Genomic DNA, 23,651 nt, shown 5'->3' with positions numbered 1-23,651 from the left:
AACACAGTATGGGGCACTACAGATCAGGGCTGAGCTGTACTCGTAGACCTGGCACAAGCAGGAACTGGCACTGGAAACTGCAAGTTAGGATTTAAGTACACTGGGACAGGTGTGGAAAGATTGCATAGTGTCTGTCTACACCATGCCAGACTCTGGTTCATACTGTTAGTCTTCCACTGTCATGAGCAATAAATCAATTAATAAACTAACGATAAGGTGTGAGTGATGCTTTTTTCAAATTTTTTTTCTAGTCATATACCAAAGTCAAGAAAGGGGGACTGTCACCACACAGAAAATAGACTGATAGAGCATCAGATACCAGCCCTCAGATCTGATGAGTACTCCAAGAACCTCTTCTGAAGTGGTGATTTAAGCTGCTGTAGAATGTAACCAATGGTAGATATACTGTAAGTAAGACTTGGTAACAGGGTGCCACTTAACACCATATCTGATAAATCTCTTCCTTCTACCACACTGATAACTTTCTGAAGAATAAATGTTCATTGTTAAATACATTGGCGTACCGACAGGGTGGGGTGCGGGAGGGCCATGCCAGTTGGGTCCTCCACTGGGCACTTCTGGTTTTGCTGCCAGCGTTTCCAGGTTCAGCGATTGGCTGCCGGAGGCCCCCCCCCCCCCTTCAGCAATCGGCTGCTGAGAGCCCCCCCCCCCCCACTCAGCGATTGGCTGCGGACGGGGGGGAGAGGGGAGCAAATGCAAGCACTGGCCCCTGGGTGCCAAAGACCCACAGTACACCACTGGTTAAAATACCATCTTCAAATCTAAGTGATATGGATTAAAATAACTTTCAGATCACAAGCCATTTACCCTCTCCAAGCAGCAGAAATTTGTATGCCAAATGAGCCAGAGTTCTATTGCATACTGCACAATGTCCAATGGCCCACCAATCATTGCACCACACTGAAACATGGCCCATGCACTGGCCAAAGTAGTTCGCAGACATCAAGAGTGGTGGTAATTGGGGTTGGCACAAAAATGGTCAGAGGCTGCTTATAATACCTTCTGGTGCTAAGGCAGGGATGGGCAATTATTTTGGGTGGAGGGCTGCTTAATGAGTTTTGGTGAGCTGTCAAGTGCCGCATGGGTAGTTCCACCCCTTTACAGTTGCCCCACCCCCTTGTCCTCATCTTGAGACTGGAAGTCCCACCCCTAACCCCTGACCTTTGCCACTGGAAGTCCCTCCCTTGCCCCCTTGGAAATACTCCTTTTGGGGGGGGGGGGGGGGTTGCCATCTTAGAACCAGAAAAAAAACAAATCATACGCTAAAAGTCAAACACCTATTATAACATATTTCAACTTTATTAAAAAAATATTTTTGTCATAATGTGTGTTTGCGTAGTGTATATAGAGGTGACTGCATAATAACTCAAAATAAATTCTTAGTTTTGTGTATTGCGGGGTGGATGTGGTGGGGTGTGTGGTGTGTGTGGATGTGTATGGTGGGGTGTGGGTGTGAGTGGGGGAGTTTGTGAGGGGGTGTGGCTGTGTGTGTGGGGGCACAGGGCATGTTGGGGGGTTGTGTGTATGTGGGGGGTTGTGGAGGCAGAGTGTGGGTGTGGAAGCGAAGGTGGGGGGTATGGGGACAGTGTCACAGACCGCAGGACTATGGCAAAGTTAATTTGTACATAAAAAGCTTTAGAAAAATGTTCTCTAATCCATCCATCCTATTTATGCAGAGTTCTCATTCAAGATTCCACAACACACACATTTGTGGCAATGCCCTGTCAGGTTCAATTAAAAAAAAAATACAAGGAAGGAAAGAAGAAAGAGAATTAATCAGCCAGAGCTGAAGCTTGACAAATTCAAATGGGAAATAAAAGTCACATTTTTTAACAGAAAGGGAAATTAACTGGAAAAACTTACCATGTGGTGGCAGAACTGTACAGAAGGATCTCTGTCACTTGTAACCTTACAAACTGGAAGGTGTTTCTAAAAGATGCACTTTAATTCACTTACAAATTGGGTTTCCTACAGGTGCAATCTTGGAGCCTGCTATAAAGGAGGTTTGACTAGATGATCACAACTGGTATAGAAATCTACAAGTCTATAATATACACACTGAGGGGCAGGGGGAAATCAGAGGCAAGAGAAAGGACAGAGGATGGAAGAACATAGAGAACAAGCAGGTAGAGTGAGGTTATCAGAGAAGGGGGGCTATGATGGAGAATAAGAAAAGGAAATGGAAAAATACTATTATTTGTATGGAAGTAATGCTTAGGAGCCCTAAGCATGGACTAGGACTCCACTGTACTGAGAACAACAAATGATCACTGCCCCAGAGAGCTTAGGCAGAAAATAATTTCCAAAATCCATAAAGCACAACAACATCTTATGAAAACACTTGATGCCCATGGGTTTTGGAGATGCCTCATCCTTCCACTGCTCTTCCCATCTGTGGCCAGACAGGTTTTGCTATTCACAGTTCTATCTGTGGAGGCTGTTTATCTAAGATACACAAGGGGAGCATCATCTCCTGTAGTATATTACATAGAGAGTCCACAATCCTACTGTTAATATATCAGATATTTAGGGAGTGAGAGTTCCGTTAGTACTTTTCCACAAATTTCCCCCAGTGAGTGCGACAACGCTGCAGTGCAAGCCCTGCTCAGGGATATGGCATTTTCTCTCTGGGGACATGCAAAGGGGAGTTTGTCTCCCAACTCACTGGAGGGGGAAAACATACTGGTTCATCTATACAAGGAGTCTGTGGAAGTGAAAGATAAAAATTGAGTGTGATTCCCATTTTTCAGTCTCTAATATACTGGGGATGTTTATTTTTTTGCAAACACTGACATTTTCATTTTGTAATACCGATCAGCTGTCTGAAGATAATGACTAACATTAGTCTTGATGCTATTACATGACTTGAGAGCAAGGGGTGGAGCTACTGAGTAACAGACTACGTAACAGAGCCAAGGGAACCCTGCATAACTTTCAGATTTGTGAAGCCAAGCTACTTTAAAATCAGTTTAGATCCACAGCATTTATATATGAGCTCTTTTAATAGAAAGTATTGCTCTCACACACACTGCAGGGAATAACCCTGAACCAACAGGGACTTGACTAATTTCTGGGATTCTGTGCAATGCTCCTTCAATATCATATTTTTTATTTGATACTCTACTAAGGTGGGAATTGTGTTAGTTTTGGGGATGGGCTTGGAGATAGGAAATTTGGAAATTATACTCATGGACCAATGACTGATTACCTTCTTTGGATCTCAGAACTGGTTAGCTGCCTTAGTCTGAAGTCAGGCAGAACATAGGGCAGGGTGGCTGGCATCTAAGAGACTAACTGGTTCATAAAAGTATGAGTATGGGCAGATTCAGGATTTACTAAAGGAGAAGAGTGACATCACTCGCCAGACTGGGGGGTGGTGGTGGGATGGAGGTGTGTGGCTGGCAGGGGACATTGGGAGCTATGCAGGGAGCAGGCACAGGAAAGGCAGGGGGACCCATCTGCTGCTACCACCACTGCTGTCCCTGGCAGACTTGTGGGGTGGGGGGAGCCCCAGAGCCACTGTTGCCCTGCTCCAGCTATGGGCTATAAGAAGCAGCTGCAGGGGGTGCTGGACTTGGATGGGGACAATGGTGGTGGTATGCAGTTTCTTCTTCCTGGCACCTGCTCATGGCCCCTCCTTCCCACCTTGAGGTGTCCCCCATTGGCAAGGAACAGGTGCTAGAGGAAGGAACCTGTGTGCCGCTCCTATTGTTGTCTGCTGAACTGGCTTCCTGTACAGCTGCTCTCTGCAGCCTGTGGTTAGAATGGGGAAGAAGTGGCTCTGGGGATCCACACCATGCTTGCATCAGCTGGTGACAGCAGCAGCAGTGAGGGGCAGATTCCTCCTTCCAATGCCTGCAACCAGCCAGCGTGGGATGTGGGGTGGTGGGGGGAGAGGGGGAGCAGGGAGCAGACTCAGAAAGAGGAAACCCACACACTACTGCTGCCACTGTTGTCCCCTACCAAGTCTGACCCCCTGCTGAACCTGGCACCACGTGCAGCCACAGCCCATGGCTGATGCAGGACAGGAGCAGCTCTAGGACTCCCTCTGCACCCAGGTCATCCAGGGACAGCAGTGGCAGTGGTAGAAGGGGGTGCACCCCCCGATACACCCCTGGGCATGAGCTTTTGAAGACAACAACCAACTTTGCCAGATGGTATTTTTCTATTCAATTTGAGGGGTCACCGGTCCATTGCAGTGATGGCCTGCCCCCAGAAATTAATTGAACCTGAGAATTTAGGAGGACTCTGGATGGGGCAACCTCTTCCCCAGTAGTCCATCAGCTGTCAGTGATTTGATGATGTTCTATAACACTGTGTCTTTGGCTGTCAGTCAGGTGGTTTTCAGGCATCCTCTCCCTAGGCTTTAGTCCAACAGGTCACATTGTCTTCCCTCCCGCTTCTATTTGTTGCAAACCACATACAGAACAGAGTGCTGGTACTGCCTTGCAGGATCTAGTCAACTGACTATAATAAAAAAAAAAAATTAAGGCCTTATGCTATGGCTGTGTGGGAGGCAAATGCCTCCATGACAACCTCTGTAAAGTTTTGATTAACAGCTTGTTTTGGGTCTAGGCAGCTTGATTAGTCAACAACCTATGCAGGTCTTTGCTAACTTCTGGAGGCTGATGGGGAAGTATTGAGTTCATTCCTGACTGAAATTGTTTGTGTTGAGGGAGGGCAGATTGCCAGCTTCCCTTGCAGAGGTGTATGTGTAGCTGCTGCTCAGGAAACATTCATGTGCAGCCAGGCACAGGGTTGGATAACTTGGCCCAATACTGTTCTATCTAAGATTTTCTCCCAGGGCTGCCGACTCAAGCTGGGGCTCGTCCAGCTGCTCCCCCAGCTGCTCCCACTAGCACTGCCTAGTGCCTGCCTATACAGTCTATGGCCAAATAAGATTCAGCACCAAATATCTTTGGATTCAGCCGAATTGAATCAGGACAGTGATTCGAATCACCATACTGAATCACTGTCCCTCCAAGTCACCAAATCTGCAGCGAATACTTTCCACTTTGCACAGGCCTACCAAGCATACAGTGGCTCCAGCCTCAGCCCTGACCAGGCTCTCGCCCCAGCACCAGCACACCATAACATGCCCTAACAGATGGCTCCACCTGGGCTAATTGCCTAGTGGTCCAATAGTTCTGATTAAGATCTGCTTTGGAAAAGCCTCTCTGTTCCCGTGCTGTCTGGCTTTCCTGGTTCCTGAACTTGCTTGACTCTGTTCTTGGACTCCAACTTGCAGTTTTCCTGTTGATCTGGGAATGTGGCATCTAATTTCCAGACCCTGACTTGCCTATGTTTTGGAATCTGCCCCTAGATTTCCCTCTGGATCTGGTAACTCTGTCTCATCCTCTTGAACCTTGACTTAGCCTGTGTTTTGCATTCTTCCCCAGAGTATCCTGCCTTGGATCTAGTAATGGCTCCCAAATCCAGATTTAGCTTGTGTTTTAGATTATGCCCTTGGCTCCTGCCTTCCCTCAGTGGCCTAACCACTAGACAAAACTGGTCCCTTATACTCCAGGCTTGGCCACGTGACGGCAGCAGTAGCGGCATCAACAGGAACAGCAGCTCTGGCCCTGGTCCCAGCCAGGCTGTGGCTGTGGCTGGTGTTGAGGCTGGGATAGAACCGCAGCAGCCACCTGCCCTGGGTCAGTACTCAAACCCAATATAAAGCCTTCCCCCTGCCTGCCCCTCCCATGTTGAACAGGGGAAAAACTTTGCTTTGGATTCATAACAGCCAAGGACACCTGGAGCAATGGAGTAGGAACTCTTTTAGTTCTTTTTATTTACAAATCAACAGAAATATATAATTTACTGATGAAGAAAAATACAAAATAAAGCCAACTGAGGGCCTAATTCACAGCTGTATTACAGCAGTTTTATGATGACATAACACTATTCATTTTAATGGCGTTCTGCCAGGATAAAACTTGAGTAATTCAGTACTGCATTAAACCAATTGGAAAAGTTTGTGACGTGAGAAGTTCCTGTCTGTATAAAAAGATGTAAGGATTTCATTAATGCTCATTTGAGATGATGCACATAACATCGCTTTGGCTTTGTCATTTGAGTAAGGTGGGACATCCAAATTTTGTGTCATTGGAATCTTTATGCAACATTGTGGCAAATTCTTTTTAGATGTTTTCAAAATGCTTTAGGTTCATTTAGAATCACAGATGCTATGTGATTTATTATTTTAAGAAACAGAAAGATTTCACAGATTCACAGAAGTTTAGTTCACAGAAGTTTAGGGCTGGAAGGGACCTTGTGAGATCATTGAGTCCAGCCCCCCTACTCTGGGCAGGAAAGACTGCTTGAGTCAAATAACTGCAGCAAGGTGTGCGTCCAATCTCCTTTTAAAGATCTCCAGAGTAGATGCCTGTACCACCCCTACTTGGAGTTTATTCCAGAGTCTGGACACATGAACAATGAAAAAGTTTTTCCTGATATCCAGTCTGAAACCTTCTTCTAGGAGTTTATGACTGTTGCTCCTGGTTTTCTCCTGGGGCGCTTTGGTGAATAGTTGTTTGCCTGGCCCCTGATGCCCACCTCTGATATATTTGTAAGCTGCCACCAAATCCCCCCAAAGTCTTCTCTTTTCTAGGCTGAACAGACCTATATCTGTCAGCCTTTGTTTGTATGGCTTGCTCTTCAGGTCTCTAAATCACATAAATGGCTCTTCTCTGGACTCTCTCAAGCTTTTCCACACCCTTCTTGAAGTGTGGCACCCAGAACTGGATGCAGTACTCCAGCTGCGGCCTCACCAATGCCAAGTAGAGCGGGAGAATAACTTCCTTAGTTTTGCTTGAGATGCATCGGTAGATGCATGCCAGCATATTGGTTGCTCTGTTAACTGTAGCACCACACTGGTGGCTCATATTAATTTTATGGTCAGTTATGACCCACAGGTCCCTTTCAGACATGGTGCTAGCTAGTGTAGCACCACCAAGCCTGTGAGCTTGTTGCGGATTTTTCCTCCCCAGATGGAGCACTTTACACTTCTCAGTGTTGAACAGTATCTGGTTCTGGTCCGCCCATCTAACTAATCTGTCTAGGTCCACCTGGATCGTCAGCCTACCCTGAGGCATAGATCATGCACTTCCTTGCTGCTTAGTGTCAACTACGAACCGTGCCGGTGTAATTTCAGTGGCTGGGCTTTATTATGAAGAGATATAACTCACTCAATATTTTATCCCTTTTCTTTGGAGGGTCCTTTTGATTAAGCACCATGCTCACCTTATATCACAGCTTTACTTTTGATTGGCAGCCCAAGTCTGTTTTATTAACTTTTGGTGAGCACTCTATTTGAGGATTAAATTTCATTTGCTTTACAATGTATACAGTATGTTTCCTAGGAGGGTTGGGGGGAGAGGGGAGGGAATGCCGTGGTACTTTCCAAACAACACAGCACCAAACATGTTTCTCTGGCTTCAGCATTTGAATGGCATTTAAAAAAAAAGATTTATTGCACAGCCGGACAACAGCTGTTAATTTTTACTCCTCATCTTTTCTGCTGTACCACTTCATTCTAGACTGATGGGGACAGAGAAGGATGATATGGAAAGTACTCACATTCTAAAAGAGCAGGGAAAATATAACTTGTAGCTATGCATTAATGGGATAATCAAGCTCATTCTCAAAGGTAAAGGACTAGTAATTGAGAAGTTCAGGAAGAACAACTTAGAGCACTGCATTTTTGGGCAAGTAGGAACTGGAGGTTTTGGACTTAATCTGAATACTGGCCAATGCTACATGTAGGATACTGGATTTGATGGACTACTAGTCTGATCTGGCATGACAAATGATTGTATATGTTTGAGGAAAATGCCATTCTTACAGATTTCTCTTGTTGAGACAATGGTGAAAGATATTCTGATACTATGACCAGTGGGACTAGATCAACAGCTTACACCTAAGGGGGATTTTCACAGAAAAGTCTCATTCCAGGTAACTAAGATACTCACTGTCCCCTGGTGGTCTGCACACTCATTTTTCATTCCTCAAGAGAAAGTAATTTAGCCCTTCTGACACACACAAAAGGATAAGGTATTGCTAACATTGATTCATAAATCATACCCTGTGTCTTACAGCTACTTCCAACCTTGTTTCTACTGTAGATAGAACTGATAAGAATATTTGCTCTGTAAGGAAAATGTACAATTTATAAAGCTGTGCATGTAGCTAATTAAGCAGAGATCCAAACTTCCCCTAGATAATTACAAATCCTCACTTTCAGCAAATCGTGTCTGCACTAAGAAGCAGGGATGTGCTTTGTGCACACATTTCTGGGACTGCAGACACTGCGCTTTGCTTAAAGAGTCAGTGTGCTGTTAAATCTGTCTTGGTATTCTCTGCTAACGGTGCCAATTTGACAAGCACGACACCAATTTTGCTGTCTCATTTTCCTGCCCATCCTCTCTGTTCTCTGGAGCAGACTGTGTAGTATGCTCTAGTGAGGAGATGGTGGGTAGGCGTTGTAAATTGGCAGCAGCAACGTGCAATACAAAATCCAGCAAGCTGATGCATGACATTGCAGCAGACTTGCCATTTGAGTTTGTCAGTTTGCAAAAGGCTTGGAGGATGGGTTTTTACTAAAAGGGGATCCCTTTGCATGATCATGGGAATTTTCTGACCCTCCAGGTCAGTAAGTGGAATACCCATACTAGCATTTGTGAACCAACTGATTACTGAGCTGTCTGTGAGCCAGAGAAGTAAACAGGAGCTCAATAATTTGAACTGGAAAGCCATGCTAACCTTAGCCAACCTCATGCTAACCTCAGCAGCACAAGTGCAAAAGGTTTTTGTTTATTCTGATAATAAAACAACTACAATTAACCCTGTACCAAAGCATCCTCTTTCAGGAAGTACCTCAGGGTTTGAAGGGATCACCTTAAAGTATCTTCAGATTTACAGTACAATTTTTGTCTGACCCTCAGAGATCAGCCTCTGCTAAAACAACTCGTATTTTGCTGATTCTTTTGCTGAGTGCTTACTTATGAGAGATTTTACAGTAACTTATTTATTAAAGAAGGCAACCCCTTCTGTGACAACCCATTATATCAGCAGTTTGAAACACGTGCAGTCAGATCATCCAGTTATGTCACTTAATCTGAAAAATAAGTAATAACACACACAGAATGCACCATCACCTACCATTCTGCAATATGATCAGTGGTGTCTGCAAAATGGAACTGAAAGCATTTACCTGGGATTGAATTATCAAGGTGCTGTCACAGTACAAAATCCATAGTTCATTATAGATTTCCTGGACCATTTCCATAGAATTCTCTCCTGTGCTGGTCTCATTCATTCAAATGAACCTCTCATTATCTGACAGTCACTTCCTGTCCTTTTTGTTAACATATTGGCAGATACAGCTATTACGACTACATGACTAATGAAACCACTTGTGACATCTGTACTCTGTATTGCTTCAACAAAGGCTTTATAAATTCATTTTCAAGACATTGAGGAGGCTTTTTCAGAAAACTGTACCTCTGAAATTCGAGAGAGGTAGTCAGCCATGTTAATCTGAAGTTAGGCAGAAGACGAGTGGATTTACACCTTTATAGACTAAGTCAGAGCTGTGTAGCATAAGCTTTTATAAGCAGAAGGTTTCAGATACTGTGAAAGGACTGCAGGAAGCAGAGCTTCTAAATAGAAAGCAGTGATCAGAATACAAAGGGAAATTGCAGAACAAGCAATCATCCACAGACTGGATTGTGTTCAGTATGGTCTAAATAGGGACTACAGATTCTTATCCCATTACCTGGATTAGCTTTTATAAACCCAGTGTCCCTCAATGGGTTAACTACTTTGTTTTTCTGTCTCCTACCCACCTTGCCTCTCTTAGCACTGCCTCCTCCTTTTTCCTCCCCCCTTCCCTACCTTTTGTATTCTAATCACTGCTTTCTATTTAGCAGGTCTGCCTCTTGCAGTCCCTTCACAGCATCTGAAGAAAGCCCTCTGCTTACAAAAGTTTACGCTATACACCTCTGATTTAGTTAGTCTGTAAAATTTGTGTGTGCATACATCCCTCATCTTGAATTTATGGTGATAGGTGCCTCGTAAATATGAGTGAAAGAGAGGAAAAGGAAAAGAGAGAAAGATGCAGAGGGAGATGAAGAGAGAAGCACATTTACATGCAAAATAAGAACTGCAGATACATACAGAAGTGCCAGTTTGTGTATACAGAACCAGAATGCTAGAATCTTTTTGGCCTCCAAATACTGTACTTGAAAGCAAATCAGGTTGAAAGAATTATTTTTCCCCCTATCAAATCAGAGAAATTAGAGATACAGGGCTTTGGCACAGTCTTGGTCAAAGCAGAGATAGAAAGCTGGCTGCTGATGTGCTGGTGTTAGCTGTACATCAGTCCAAACGCAGATCAAAGTGACTTGGGGGCTGCTGCTTTAAAGTACACCATCTGGATACGTGCTTCAGAACACCCTGTGCCATCTGGAGAGCGCCAATTTGTGGTATATTCTGGCCACATCTCCTCAGCATCCACATCTACCATCTATTTGGGAGATTACAAGGAGAAGAAGTAAGGATTGGCTCTGCTGGTTCTCCATTAGACCCTGTTAAGAATTCCCCCAGTTATGAATTCCTGGGGCTGCAACCTTCCAGTTCAATAAGTTAAAAAGCATCTTAATGGAAGTAAGATAAGGGTGGAAATATATGCTGACAGAACTTCAGCCTGGGACAAGATATTGTTTTCACAGGATCAAGTTCTGAAGGTTATAAAGATTTTGGTTTGGGTAAGGGCTGAATAAGGATTTTGCCCATGGTGTGTTTAGCTATGATTTTTCTTCTCACATTTACAGATTGCAAAATCAATGTATAGATGTAACTGGGCATAAAGATTGTATCTCTCACCCACTTTAGTATTATGTTGCCATGACTGTGAAGAATGTTCTGCATATCAGTAATTTTCAAAATGAACAGTTGCCATATCTAATTTGGCCAGTGAAACAGCTTCTCCAATGACAGAGCTTTTTTAAATGTTAATGGGAATGTTGTATTTTTGGGTAATATATTTTCCTAACACTGAAGTCTATTCACTCTGATGTGTATATAGAAGCATACATATGTCTTCTTTCAGTTAATCTTAAATTATTTCTGTTTTACAATTCTATTTCATAATGTTCTGACAACGCTTCTTCACTGTACTGGTGGTATTTCCTATTTTTGGATCTGTTCAAAATGGTGCAGTTTTGTCCTGAGAATATAGGCCAGTATCTGAGTAAGGCTGGAATGATGATGCTATCTGTGGCTAATTAGATAAGAGGAGGCTTTGTATAGTTTTCACCTTTTGTCAGACAGAAGCTGAAAGGCCTAGCCTCTACTATCTTCTACCACTTTCCTAACTGATATTAACAGGAATACTGTTTCCCAGACAATACAGTTTCATATCTACATCCATGGGCCCAACAAAGATTTCAGTTACTGCTCCTGGAACAACATGCATAAGATCTTAATTCCTTTATTTATTTTCTCTGTGTTTGAATGGGCATTTATTTTATTCTCCTGCCCTTATGAACTGTTTGAGCTGGCACCCATTCATTTTTGTTGCAGAATGAGAAGGGGTGAGAGCAATGGCCAAGATGGCAGTGATGGTGTAAGAGTAGAAGGTTCCTTATGTAGGAGTAGAAACGCCTCTACTGCAGTGGTTCTCAAGCTTTTCAGACTTAAGGCACCCTTCAGAAAATGCGAGCTCTTAGTTTTCTCATGTTTTTGACTACAGAAAAATAATAGAACAATTCTTCTATTGCAAGGAACTTAGAAAAACCACATCAGGTCAGAGTGTTTTCAATGCTATGGATTCCTATTTGAAATCCCTGAGTTTATCTTGTGAATCATGTTTGCAAATCTAACAATGCTGACACTGCATGGCAGCCTGTGGCACCTCTGGAAGGATCTTGTGGCACCTGGGTAGAGAATCACTGTTCTACTGCAATGGCACAATTCTGTAAGCAGTCATTATGCTGCTGATGACAGATCTATTTTGTTCTGTTTCTGTGCTATTTTAGATTCTAACTGCCTATCTCTGCATTTCCATCTGTGCAAGTTTGCCTGTGAAATTTTGGTCAGTGTGGGAAGCTCAAGCAAATACTTTCATTGGCAATAGTCACCAGGGAGAGGTGCTATCAGACCAAATGGTGAGTGCTTTAGCTTTGCTGCTGAGTGACTTGCTCTCCTAGAACTTTTTGAAAATGAGGAAATTCTTGAATTCTCTAAGGGCTTGATCTATGCCAGGATGAAAGTGTGGTCAGACTCCCCGGCCATGTTCCTTTCTAAGTTGCCCATCAGGTCCAGAGTATGTCCAGCTGAATGGAAGAATGCTGACTGAGCTTGACAGAATCTCAAAGTTTCCATTAACTACAAAGTACTGAGGTTACTAATAGTGTACTGAGGTTGCTGAGGACAATGAAGCTGGTGGATTCCAACACAATTTTTGCAAGCAGGTCCCTTGGTTCTTCCAGAAAGCTGACTGCATTTTCACAACTAAGAGTTTTAAGGTCTTTTTAGTCCTTTGCCACATGGATGCACTTAAATGTTTTCAGTAGGGGTGCACCGATAGAGAATTTTTGGGCTGATATCAATTTTCAAGGAGGCATGTTGGCCAATACTGATCCGATTTCCGATATGCATCCCGGCAGCATGAAGAAGTGTCTGGCTGGTAAGTCTGTTATGGTGGAAGGGGAGGGGGAAGGGAAGGAGTGGGAGGGGGGCAGATTGAGGCCCCTGTGGTGAGGGAGGGAGTAAGACTGGGGCTGAGGCAGGGGCTGGGTTAGGCGCTGCCCAGCTGGGGTGGGGAGCCATAGCTCATCTGGGGAGCATGGGGAGCGGCTCCCACTGCTGCGTGCACCCTGGGACAGCACGGGGGGGCCACGCACCCCCTGGATCTACGTGGGGGCGGGGCGGGCTGCAGCTGTGGGCTGGGGCTGGGCCAGGCTGTGCTTGGGGTGGGTAGTGGTGGCGCTGGGAGTGGGGGGGCTGCAGCTACCCCAAAATTTGCCGTACCCCTCCAACCCCCTTCCTAACACCACTGCTGCCTGCCCTGCTCCAAGCACAGCCTGGCCCAGCCCCCACCGGGAAGAGCTGGTGCAGCCCCAGTCCCAACTTGCAGCAGCAGCCTACCCCGCCTCGTGCAGATCCAGGGGCACACGCCCTTTATGCCCTCCTGGGATATGTGCAGTGCTGGAAGCCACCCTCCCTCAGGCCCCCCAAATGAGCCCTGGCTCCGTCCCCCACCCTGGTTGTGCAGTGCCTGCTCCCAGCCCCACTCCCTCCTTCACCACGGGGGCCTTGATCTGCAACTCTCCGCCCCCCCCGTGCCTCTTCCCTTCCTCCTCCCCTTCCACTACAACAAACTTACCAGCTGCATGCAGCTCTCCAAGCTGCTGGGCTGCACTCCCCACCACCCACATGCTGTGCTGCAGCTACATGCATGTACGGGCTATTTATTGGCCACATTATCAGCCACATCAGGTTAATTTTCAATACAGTCAACTTTCTTTATATCAGTGCCAATCTGATATCGGACCGATGTATCGGTGCACCTCTAGTTTTCAGCTCTCAAGGGAAATGTCTACAATTGTGGTTAGATGGGAATAGCATCACTGATGATTAAATGATGCAAAGCAATAATCAGCATCAAAGAAGTTGCCGACACGAAGAAAGATGACAGCTCACCAGTGAAGTTGAGACTACATGTGGTGTCAAAGTTGGTGCTCTTCCAGAGCACTCATGCAAGAAGATGGGATAGATGCCATACAGTGAGGCTTGGCTAGAGAAAAAGAAATATAATCAGTGCCAAATGCTCCCAGACAACAGACAGTGGCACAGAAATGCCATGGAGCCTGATAAATGGTGATCTGGTTTAGTTTCTTATCATTGTATTTTTTACCTTATGATCATTTTATAAAGATTTAAACTTGACTGTGGCAGAGGGTCAAATTCACCATGATATGGCTGAGTGCAACTTAGTCAAAATTAGCTATGACTGATAAAAGTGTATGGAAATGACAACTAGAGCTTCAGTAAAAAGGAGAGAGAAGAAAAGACAAAAGAGCACTAGAAAAATAGCCTTTTATTCTGAAGTTTACAAATCTAATAAGGAGTTATTAGGAAGCAACAAATATAGAATTGTAATAGTTCTTTTTTGAGTCACTTTTCAGAGCATAGCTGCTCTTTAAGTTTTTCAGATTTTGATATAGTGTGCTTAGGAAAAATAAGCAAAAGACTGGAAGTGAAGGAGTCCTAAATGTTAATACTGAGTCTGTCTCAAACTTTGAGTGAGGAAGAGAGATTCACACTTCTTTAAGGCCTAATATTGATAGTATTTAGCTGTTTCCCATGTTTGTTGTGAAGATGAATTGGTAAAGACATGTAAATATACAAAAATGTATAAATTATTTCCTGTTGTTCTATGCAGAAATTGCAATGAGTGAACAGTAAAGGTTGTGGATCCCCCAAAGCTTCCAAAAATACAGACTTAAAGTTTCATGTACATTATTCTTCTCATTTCACTTAGCAACCTTGGCAGAATCCTGTTTTCCTTTTGTCAGCAGGGGTAATCTATATTAGCTCAGGAAAAAGTAGAGAATTCACTAGTCAGAGATGGGTTTGTATGATCTCTGTGAGAAAGGGAGTAAGTTTTATTTTGATTTATATGATAAATTCTAAATTTCAGACACTAGAAATTTTACGCTACAATTAGAAAACCTAGTTTATACCAAGTATTTTTTCCTTCTTCCCTCTTTTGCTTGAATTATCTATCAGTGGAAGTTTTCACGTCATTATTGGCTAGGACAGTTTTTCATTTGTCAGTCAGCTACTCTCTGTTTAGAGGTTATTTTTTGTATGCTCTGTAAGAAGGAAATGACATGATTGTTGTGACTAGTATTCCTAGACCCTTTGGCCTATAAAACATGTTACATTTATTGTGCAAGTAATTGGTTAATTGGACAATAAATTTAGACATGCATGATAAATATGGCCAACCAGCCACAAGGATGTTGCTTGAAAAGTGCTACTCAACCTTTTTCCCATGCAGGCTGGATGGGCAGTGCCTGATCTGACTGTGAGCCAGATGGTGGTCCCAATCCAGTGCCAGGAGCTGGCACCATGGTCACCATCTGGCCACACTGAGGGGTGCAGTGGGGCAGCTTGTCTCTGTGGGGGGGAGGGAGGGACATGACCCAGCCCCATGGGGAAAAGGGGATGTGGTCCAGTCCCAGGCTGCCCCCCCACCGAGAAAAGGGGGTGTGGCCTGGTTCTGTGGGGGGGCATGGCTTGGCCCCAACAAGAAAAGGGGGCATGACCTGGCCCCAACCCAGCCCCACGGGAAAAAGGTGGCCTGGTCTGGCCCATGGAGGGTGGAGGAAGGGGATATGACCTGGCTCCAAACCAGCCCTGCAGGGAAAAGAGGGTGTGTCCTGGTTCACAGGGAGGAAAAGGACATGGTCTGGCCCTAATGGGAAAAGGGGACATGACCCAGCACTAACCTAGCCCCATAGGGAAAATGGAGCATGGCTTGGCATGTGGACTGCAAAAGGGAGGGGGTGTGGCCTGGCCCCAACAGGAAAACGAGGCATGTCCTGGCCCATGGAGGGGGGTGGGGAGGTGGAAGGGGATGTGACCCAGCCCTGCAGGGGAAGGGGCCATGGCTTGGCTCTCACCAGGTATGCAGGACTTGGGATTTAAGGATTTGGTAGTGGGGATGGTGGCCATATTAATGGCACTCCCTCACTGCCAAATTTCCAGAGGCTTCACAGGCCATATGTGATGGCTCTACGGGCTGCATTTGGCCCACAGACCATAGGTTAACCCCCCTGGTATAGAGCATTTTTGTAGCAGGTTTGGATCAATTTTTCATTTGTATGTGTGTTACATCACACACTGGGTAACAAGTCTTTGCTAGGTCCTCCAGCATCCTAAAGTGCACTGCTCCCTCCTCTGAGCCTCACCAGCCACCTGTCTGCCAATGCTGACAATCAGTTGATTGTTAACATCTGCATATGGAAGGTGGTTGGCACTGGGACTTCTAAGATAGTGGGCTCAGGCTTGCTATGCTGGGGGGTTTGGGGAGTCTGTAACCACCCCAAAATTTGCCTTAGCCCCCCCATAGCCATCCCTCCTAGTGCCACCCCTGTCCAAGCCCCCTGCCTCTCCCCAGGCTGCTGCCACCCACCCTGTGCAGTTGAGCCTGCCCCGATACTGCCCACAGCCTGCAGAGGCACGGAGCCTTAAGTGGGCATGGTTAAAAAAATGAATAAGTATGTTTGGCCAGAAGATGTATAGCTCAGTCCCCCCAGTTTTCTGTCTAGTCCACCTCAGCCTCTTCCTCCCCTTGGGAAGAGGCTGGTACTGCCTCTTGGTTGCAAGGCTTTTTGGTAGGGGGAGTTGAGGGGTTCCTCCTGCTAGGACCCTGGCAACCCCCAAGTCCAGAAGCCTTTCCTGTAAAATGCCAGGTTTCAGGAAGCCAGTTTGATCACGTAGCTTTTAGATGTCCCAGGGCACAGGAACCCAAGAATGGGTGGGATGCTCCCAGATCCCAGAATCTTGCGGTCCTAGAACTTCTGAAAAATGTGAGTGGAGCTGGGTGATCCTGGGGCTATTTCAGGGTCACTCAATAATCAACTGACTGTCAGATCCAGCCCTGGACAGCATGGAGTGTGGAACCTGCTGGGTGCACTTTTTAGGATGGTGCATAAACTTCCTCCAATCCCAGTTGTGCCATTTTAAAATGTTTGCCAGGGCCTTAGCCTATGACTGAAATCTATAACAACATGTTTGACCAGATCTAGAAATAAAATCTGGTCAAAATCTTAGCACTTGAACTGCTGTCTTACTATTAAGTCTAACAGATTTTCTTTTAAGCATCATACTCATAAATATCATTTTACTTGGAATACCTGTTTAATTTAATCTAAAGCAGACATTGGACTCCTATTTACTGTAGACAAGGCACTAAGGCCCAATATCTAATCCACTTCCAAACCTTTTCTGTGGGTAGCACAAAAAGTATGCCTCTCACTGTAGGAGGGCCATCTGCATACACCCAGGGAGATGCATAGGTCTCCTGGTCTCTCAGTGAAGCACCTGATGTGTCCTCAGGGACCAAGTGTAGCTCACCCTGCAAAGAAGTGCAACTCTCCTGTTTTGACAGTGGCCAATCTTTGTTGATCCTAATCCTATAGGAAAGTATATAGTTGTCTTCTGTTCTTTCAGCTGGGATGAGGAAGGGGGGTTGGACCCACATCTACTTCCCAACAATGTGTCCTAGTCACTTGGCCATAAGTTAGATAGGACAGCCAGCCCACTGGAAAGCCAAAAGAGGAAACAGTCATGGGGCCAATGAGGAGGGCACTTGTTTTGGGGGAAGCCCTGAATTCTGATTCCCACTCCCTGCATTTTATTAACTGATTATCCAATGCAAAATGTAAAAAAAACACATTGGGGGCACAACCTGGGAGTAGGGGTCAGAACCTAAGTCTCTATCTTAGGCCAGTGTCCTCCTCACAGGGACACACTAGGCCAGCTTCAACAGGAGTTACGGCTGCTTTTTGTATAACAACATAAATGTCTTTGTGATTTAGCAGTTGTTGCACATTTTGTATAAAATGCCCAAAGCTGCCAGAATTGCAGTTTAGAGGCAGATTAGGATTTGGTCCTAAGGTTTTGCTGCTGTCTTCTGTCTGTGCCCTTGATGTCATGGAATAGACAGGGGAGATACATACATCAAAATGAGAGGTGCCTTAGAAACTGAGGCAGAGGGACACATACCTCCTCCCTCAACTGAACAGTCTCTATGTTTCTGAATTAACAGTCTGGTCATTACATGGAGCCCATACAGCTACAAAGGTTTAGATCTCTCTTTTCCTGGCAAGTGTAACGTTCAAGCAGACTAAAATCCTTGGATGAGTCAGGGCATGGTATTCCTTCCAGAACACAGAAGAGGCTCTCTTAAAGCTTTTATTTTAGGGATATCACAAAGTGATGTTGTCATAAAAACAAGGATGAGTTTTAAAAGGCTTACATGTCACTTTGGAGCTTTATGTCAATGTGTCATAAAAGAGAGTCACATCCGTGTGGAAAAATCACTTCTAATGTGAAAAACCTATATGCTGATTCATCACACAAAGTAAATTGAAGTCAGGCTGCCCATGAATTTCTGACTACTCTGAGCATTTTTTTAGCATTTCAACAAGGCTCATCTTATGTAAATTTTATGAAATTCTGAACAAATTCCCTCTCCTTCCATTATGAATCTATATGGTCACATAATAAAAATACAGATGGAAGTAACTAACATCACACAAATGGTACAGAATAAAATGATAAGGGAAGAAGTCAAGAAATAACCCATGATGAGACAATTTACTCAAGTGAATGGGATATAATTAAGACCTAAAGACAAGCAAACAAACTCTTTAGGTACTATGCCATAGCCAAGATTCAGAGGTCCATCCCTAAACTAAAATCCTTGGATGAGTCTAAGGATGGTGTAACAGGGAACCCTAGCCCTGTTACTAAGAAGCAGAGCGTCCTCTTTAACACCAGAGTCTTCTGAGCATAGCTTGCCAGGACAGCAGGGGTTAAAGGGTAGCCCTGCAGGCTGATCAGCTGACTGGGGGAGTGGTCACATGACTGTGTGGGAGTTCAGGTCAGGGCTATATAAGCCTTTGAGCTGAGCCAGCCAGGGGAGAGGGTGGCTAACCCAGGTTGTGGTTGAGAGTGTACTCCTGAAGACTCCAAGAAACTGTGAAGCAGCCCTGCCAGTGAGAGTACCTGGCTGAGTGATCCAGGGATGTGGAGCCAGGGGTAAGCAGGCTAATTGCCTCTATTATTCTTTTTGCTTTGTTGTAGCCCAGGAGCTTAGTGTTTATGTTGAAGTTTAATGGTTTGTGGCTGAGGTTGTAGAGGAGGTGGAGGCTTCATTAGTGCCTGCAGAGACACAGCTTCAGGGTCCAGAGAGCCTAGTGCTGTAGGGGTGCAACTTTAGGAGCTAGATAGCATGGAGATGAGAGTCATATTGATTGAAGCTAGTGCCTCAAAGCTGGGCCCAACATAGTGGATCTGAGCTGGATGGCTTAGCTACATAAAAAAGGGGCAGAAGCTGCGTTGGCTGAGACCCCAGAGTGAGCAGAAGATGCAAATGACACCTGTGAGGAATGGGGCATGATAAGGGGAGGTTGGAGTTGTGCAAATAGCCCTTGAGGCAGAAGCGCATTACCTCCAGGTGTTTGTGAGCATAGACCATATCTGGGAAGCCCGGGGGCAGCCTCCTCTTTGGGAACCAAAGAAACATCAAGATGTGGCAGGAGAGTGGAAGGGAAGTCTTCCCAGAAGAAAACTCAAATATAAAGGGACTCTGGGATGCCCCCAGGCATTTCCAAATGCAGCTAAGGATGACACCCTGTTACAACTGGTTATACCCTCTAGGAAGAGAATGGCTAAAAATGGAGGGTGATGATGTCACCAAACCCCTTTGTGACAGGGTCTTATTCTATAAAGATTCCCCAGAGCTAAGCTGGCTCTTTTTTATGTAGCTTTGAAGAAGAAGGTACAAAGAAGGCCACAAAAAGGCAGTTTTAAAGCAACAGATACACATAGGCATGGACACATGCAAAACAGTAATCAATTTAAAGAGGTTCAGCTACTCAAGACAAAGAAGGAAATTTTTTAAAACTGTTTGCTACAGAATGAGATCATCATTTCATAGAACAGGAGCAAGGAAATGCAGTTGTTAGACCTTTTTTACCCTATCTTCATATGGGCAAAGTACTGAAAAGTAAACTTCTAACGAGGACACAAACAGAGCTGGAAGAATTCTTGCCTTACGGGTTTTGTTACGGTTTGGGCTTGTTCTTCAGAAATTTCCTCCCATTCTGTCTTTGTCTCATAGCAAGTTTTGAAATTCCTGTTCCCCCAAAAAATATAGTTTCCATGTGTTGAGGAATAGAATGAAGGTAAACGTGGCTTTTAGCCACCCTGGAGTCAGCCAAACTGAATTCTCCAGGCTGGTTTTTCTCTTTAATTTCATATCTCTATGACTTTATTTATAGGTGGCCATGTTTCATGTGTTGCTATTTTGAATTTTGTATGCTAGGCTATAAGCAGGTTACTTAACCTGTGTGTCAGTCTGTGCTCTGCTTCCCAAACCAGTTTTATTCTTCACAACCTCCACCCCACCAAGTGCAAAACAAAACACAACCCAAACAAACAAAATCCCTTTGCTTCTTTCCAGACTTGTTGGAAGTGGGGAGAGGTTAGGTCTGGGATAATACAGATTAAGAGGCAAAACTCTTAAGAGGAAGCTCTAGGTCCAATTTTGAGTGGACCACTGCGATGTGATTAATAGACAAAGTCATTTCCAAAGTGCACCTAAATGTTAGGGCCGTACAAAACAGCACCGTTCTGTTTTGACTTCCATTTCAACGGAGCAGTGTTTTGTTTCAAGTTTTGTTTCATTTTGAAACAGCTGTTCTGTTTTTTTTTGTTTTTTTTTTTTACTGAAACTGTTTTGCTATTTCGTTTCACCCATAGGCTATAATGGGGAAGCACGAGACTGCCTATAACTTTGTCAGTTCTTGCTTGATTCAGATAAAACTTGCAGGGATGGTAGCTCCTGCTGAGGCCACAAGGCCTACTAAGTTTCAAGGAGATAGGTGCAGGGGTTTCTGGGAAGCTGCACCTCAAGCTGCTGACAAACAAAACTCGTGTCGTGTGTGTATGGCACAGCCAGGTGAAAACTGCAGGCATGGTAGCCTCTGCTGAGGCCATGAAGCCTGCCAGGTTTCAAGGAGATAGGTGCAAGGGTTTCTGGGAAATTGCACCTGAGGCTGCTGACAAGATCAAGAAGGGAGGGAGTGTGCCCCTGGGCCCACTCCCAGGAGCAAGGCTGCGGGGGAGGGCAGGGGTGCCAGTTTGTGGGACACACGTGTGCCGGCTGGCCAGACAGGAGGTTTGCACACAGAGGCCACCACCACGACTCTGCCACTGCATCCTGCGCTACCACAGCCACCTGAACGGCTTTGTGAGAAAGTGGTGCAGAGCATGACAGTGGCAGCGCAGTGGCAACCAGCGTGTGCGGGTCACATACTTGCTGCCTGGCTGGGGGGGTGAAATGGGGGCTTGCATGCAGCAGCATGCCCCACAACCAGCTGCACAGCTCCGTGGCAGTGTGGGGTGGTGGCGGCTGCATGCAGGCTGGGGGGGTTTTGCGGGCAAACGCTGCCACCATAGAGCCATGCCCTTTGCCCCTGGATCCTAGAGGTAAGTGGGGCTTGGGGGTTGTGGGGCAGGGCCGGGGATGATGGTTGGGGGCTGAGGGAGTGGAGGGTGCTGCCAGCCCCAGGCAGCACACCACAGCTGGGAGCATGGCCAGGAGGTGAGGGCAAGGGTGCCCCTCTGCAGGGGGTCTTTGCAGGCAAGCAATGCGGGTTACAGTGTGGTGGTGCCCACCATGTGTGAGTCGCATTCATGCCGCCCAGCCGCCTGCCCAGGGAAGGGGGAGAGAGAGGCTGGCATGTGGCCGGAGCACAGCTCCATGGCTGACTCTGCAGCTGTGGTGAGGGATGAGGGTGTGGGGGGGGCTCACACCTGGCGGCTGCTGCTGCTTATCTGGAGGGCCGTGACTATGGTGACAGCCGCTGCCTACAAAACCTCCCACTGCCACCTCAGAGCTGTGCCTGGAGCTGTGTGGTTGGCTGCTGGGTGGCAGTGTCTGCGTGGTAGTGGCTGGGCAACCTGCACCCATCCCCACCACCATCCCGTGCTGCGCCATGCCACTGCTGCCAGCCACACAGCTCCGAGCACAGCTCCATGGCAGCAATGGGAGGTTTTGTAGGCAGCGGCAGTCACCGCTGGCATGGGTGGCTGCTGCTGATTACCTGTGGGGCTGCCCGTGCCAGCGGTGACTGCTGCTGCCTACAAAACCTCCTGCTGCTGCCGCGGAGCTATGCCCAGAGCTGTGCAGCCAGTGGCAGTGGCGCAAGCTGGTAGTGGCCGGGTGGTACGCAGCCATTCCGATCCGCATCACCACCCTGTGCTGCTGCCGCTGGCTACACAGCTCCGGGCATGGCTCTGCGGCAGCAGCGGGAAGTTTTGTATGCAGTGGCAATCACTGCTGGCATGGGTGGCCCTCCAGGTAAGCAGCAGTGGCCACCCATGCCAGCGGTGACTGCCGCTGCCTACAAAACCTCCTGCTACCACTACGGAGGTGTGCCTAGAGCTGTGCAGGCAGCGGCATGGCGCGGTGTAGTGGTGGGGATGGCTGTGTGCCACCCAGCCACTACCATGCTGCTGCTGCCGCCCAGCAGCCGGCTGCACAGCTCTGGAAACAGCTCTGTGGTGGCAGTGGGAGTTTTTGTAGGCAGCGGCTGTCACTGCCATCTTGGCCCTCAAGGTAAGTGGCAGTGGCTACCATGTGCGAGCCCCTGTCCCCCCCATGCCTCCATCCCTTGCCGCAGCTGTAGAGCCCGCCACAGAGCTGTGCTCCAGTCACATGCCAGCCTCCCTCTCCCCCTCCCCTGGGCAGGTGACCGGCCGGCATGTGTGAGGCCTGCACATGGCGGGCACCACCACACTTGACCCTGCATCGCTTGCCTGCTAAGCCCCCCTGCAGAGGGGCACCCCTGCCCTCACCTCCTGGCCCTGCTCCCACCTGTGGTGTGCTGCCTGGGGCCAGCAGCACCCCCCCCCGTTCCCTCACTCCCCATCTTCCCCAGCCATGCCCCATAGCCCCGCTTACCTCTGTGCTCCAGGGGCGAAGGGTGAGTCTGAGCCTGAGCCCAGCCTTGGTTGCCTCAAAGGCTCAGGCTCTGCCCTCCCCCCTCTCCCTCTCCCTCCAGCCAGAGCTGGGAGTTTCCCACCCTTTCTACAATTGGCTCTTGCAGGCTGGAGCCTGCAAGAGCTCTTTGCAAAAATGGAGAATCTGCAGATTTCTCTGCTAAAAGGGGAAATCCGTGGTTTTCTCCATTTTTCCGTGGGAAATGGAAAACCCGGATCCCTGGCAATAACTTAGTAAGCAGCACAGTAGCATCAGCAGCATCTCAGGCAGCCAAACTGTATGAGAGTCTTTCTTTTCTCTCCTGCAGGAGCTTCTTCTCCAGCGTTTGTGTTAAGGCGCATCCTCATTGTGTGACTGTGTGCCTGTGTGTGTGTTAAGGTGCACCCTCACTGGTGCTGGGGCCTCTACATGACATAGTAGTGTGCCCTGATGAGGCCTCCTCCTCCCCTACAGCCTCAGTGTGGTCCACCACTTTAAATGACAACAGGTAATAACTTAGTAAGCAGCATAGTAGCACCAGCAGCATCTCAGACAGTCAAACTCTCACAGTCTACAGCCTTTCTTTCCCTTCCTGCAGGAGCTTCTTCTCCAGCAGCTGCCAGAGAACTCTCCCTGCCAGCCCCAGCCCTGGGGCTTAGATGTGCCCAGGGCCCTGTTTGCTTTTGGTCAGGTGCTAGGGGTGTTGGTCTAAGAATGTGGCACTGGCAGGTGAGATCCTTTCCTTTGGGTCAATCTAATCTGGTATGTTTTAGCAGACCAACTGAATAGTTAGTTACAGAAATATATCTTAGCAAGCTTTCGGGTTGAAAAACCCTTTGTTATG

The 23,651-nt window shown here is 46.7% G+C and overlaps 1 protein-coding gene and 1 long non-coding RNA gene across 16 annotated transcripts in view; one reads left to right on the top strand and one right to left on the bottom strand.

Moving 5' to 3' along the window:
* GPHN (gephyrin) overlaps nucleotides 1-23,651 on the bottom strand; it is a 631,726-nt gene that overhangs the window by 23,049 nt on the left and 585,026 nt on the right. The gene's annotated exons all lie outside the window — the stretch shown is intronic.
* The window catches only part of LOC109280498 (uncharacterized), a 112,843-nt gene continuing 107,903 nt past the window's right edge, over nucleotides 18,712-23,651 (top strand). The window contains exon 1 of the long non-coding RNA XR_009460137.1: nucleotides 18,712-18,858. This is a non-coding gene — a long non-coding RNA (uncharacterized LOC109280498). The remainder of the gene's footprint in view (nucleotides 18,859-23,651) is intronic.

Source organism: Alligator mississippiensis, chromosome 2 (genome assembly GCF_030867095.1).
Source record: "Alligator mississippiensis isolate rAllMis1 chromosome 2, rAllMis1, whole genome shotgun sequence".
Taxonomy (NCBI): Eukaryota; Metazoa; Chordata; order Crocodylia; family Alligatoridae; genus Alligator; species Alligator mississippiensis.
The sequence above is the reverse complement of the archived record's forward strand: the minus strand, read 5'-3'. Positions and strand labels throughout refer to the sequence as shown.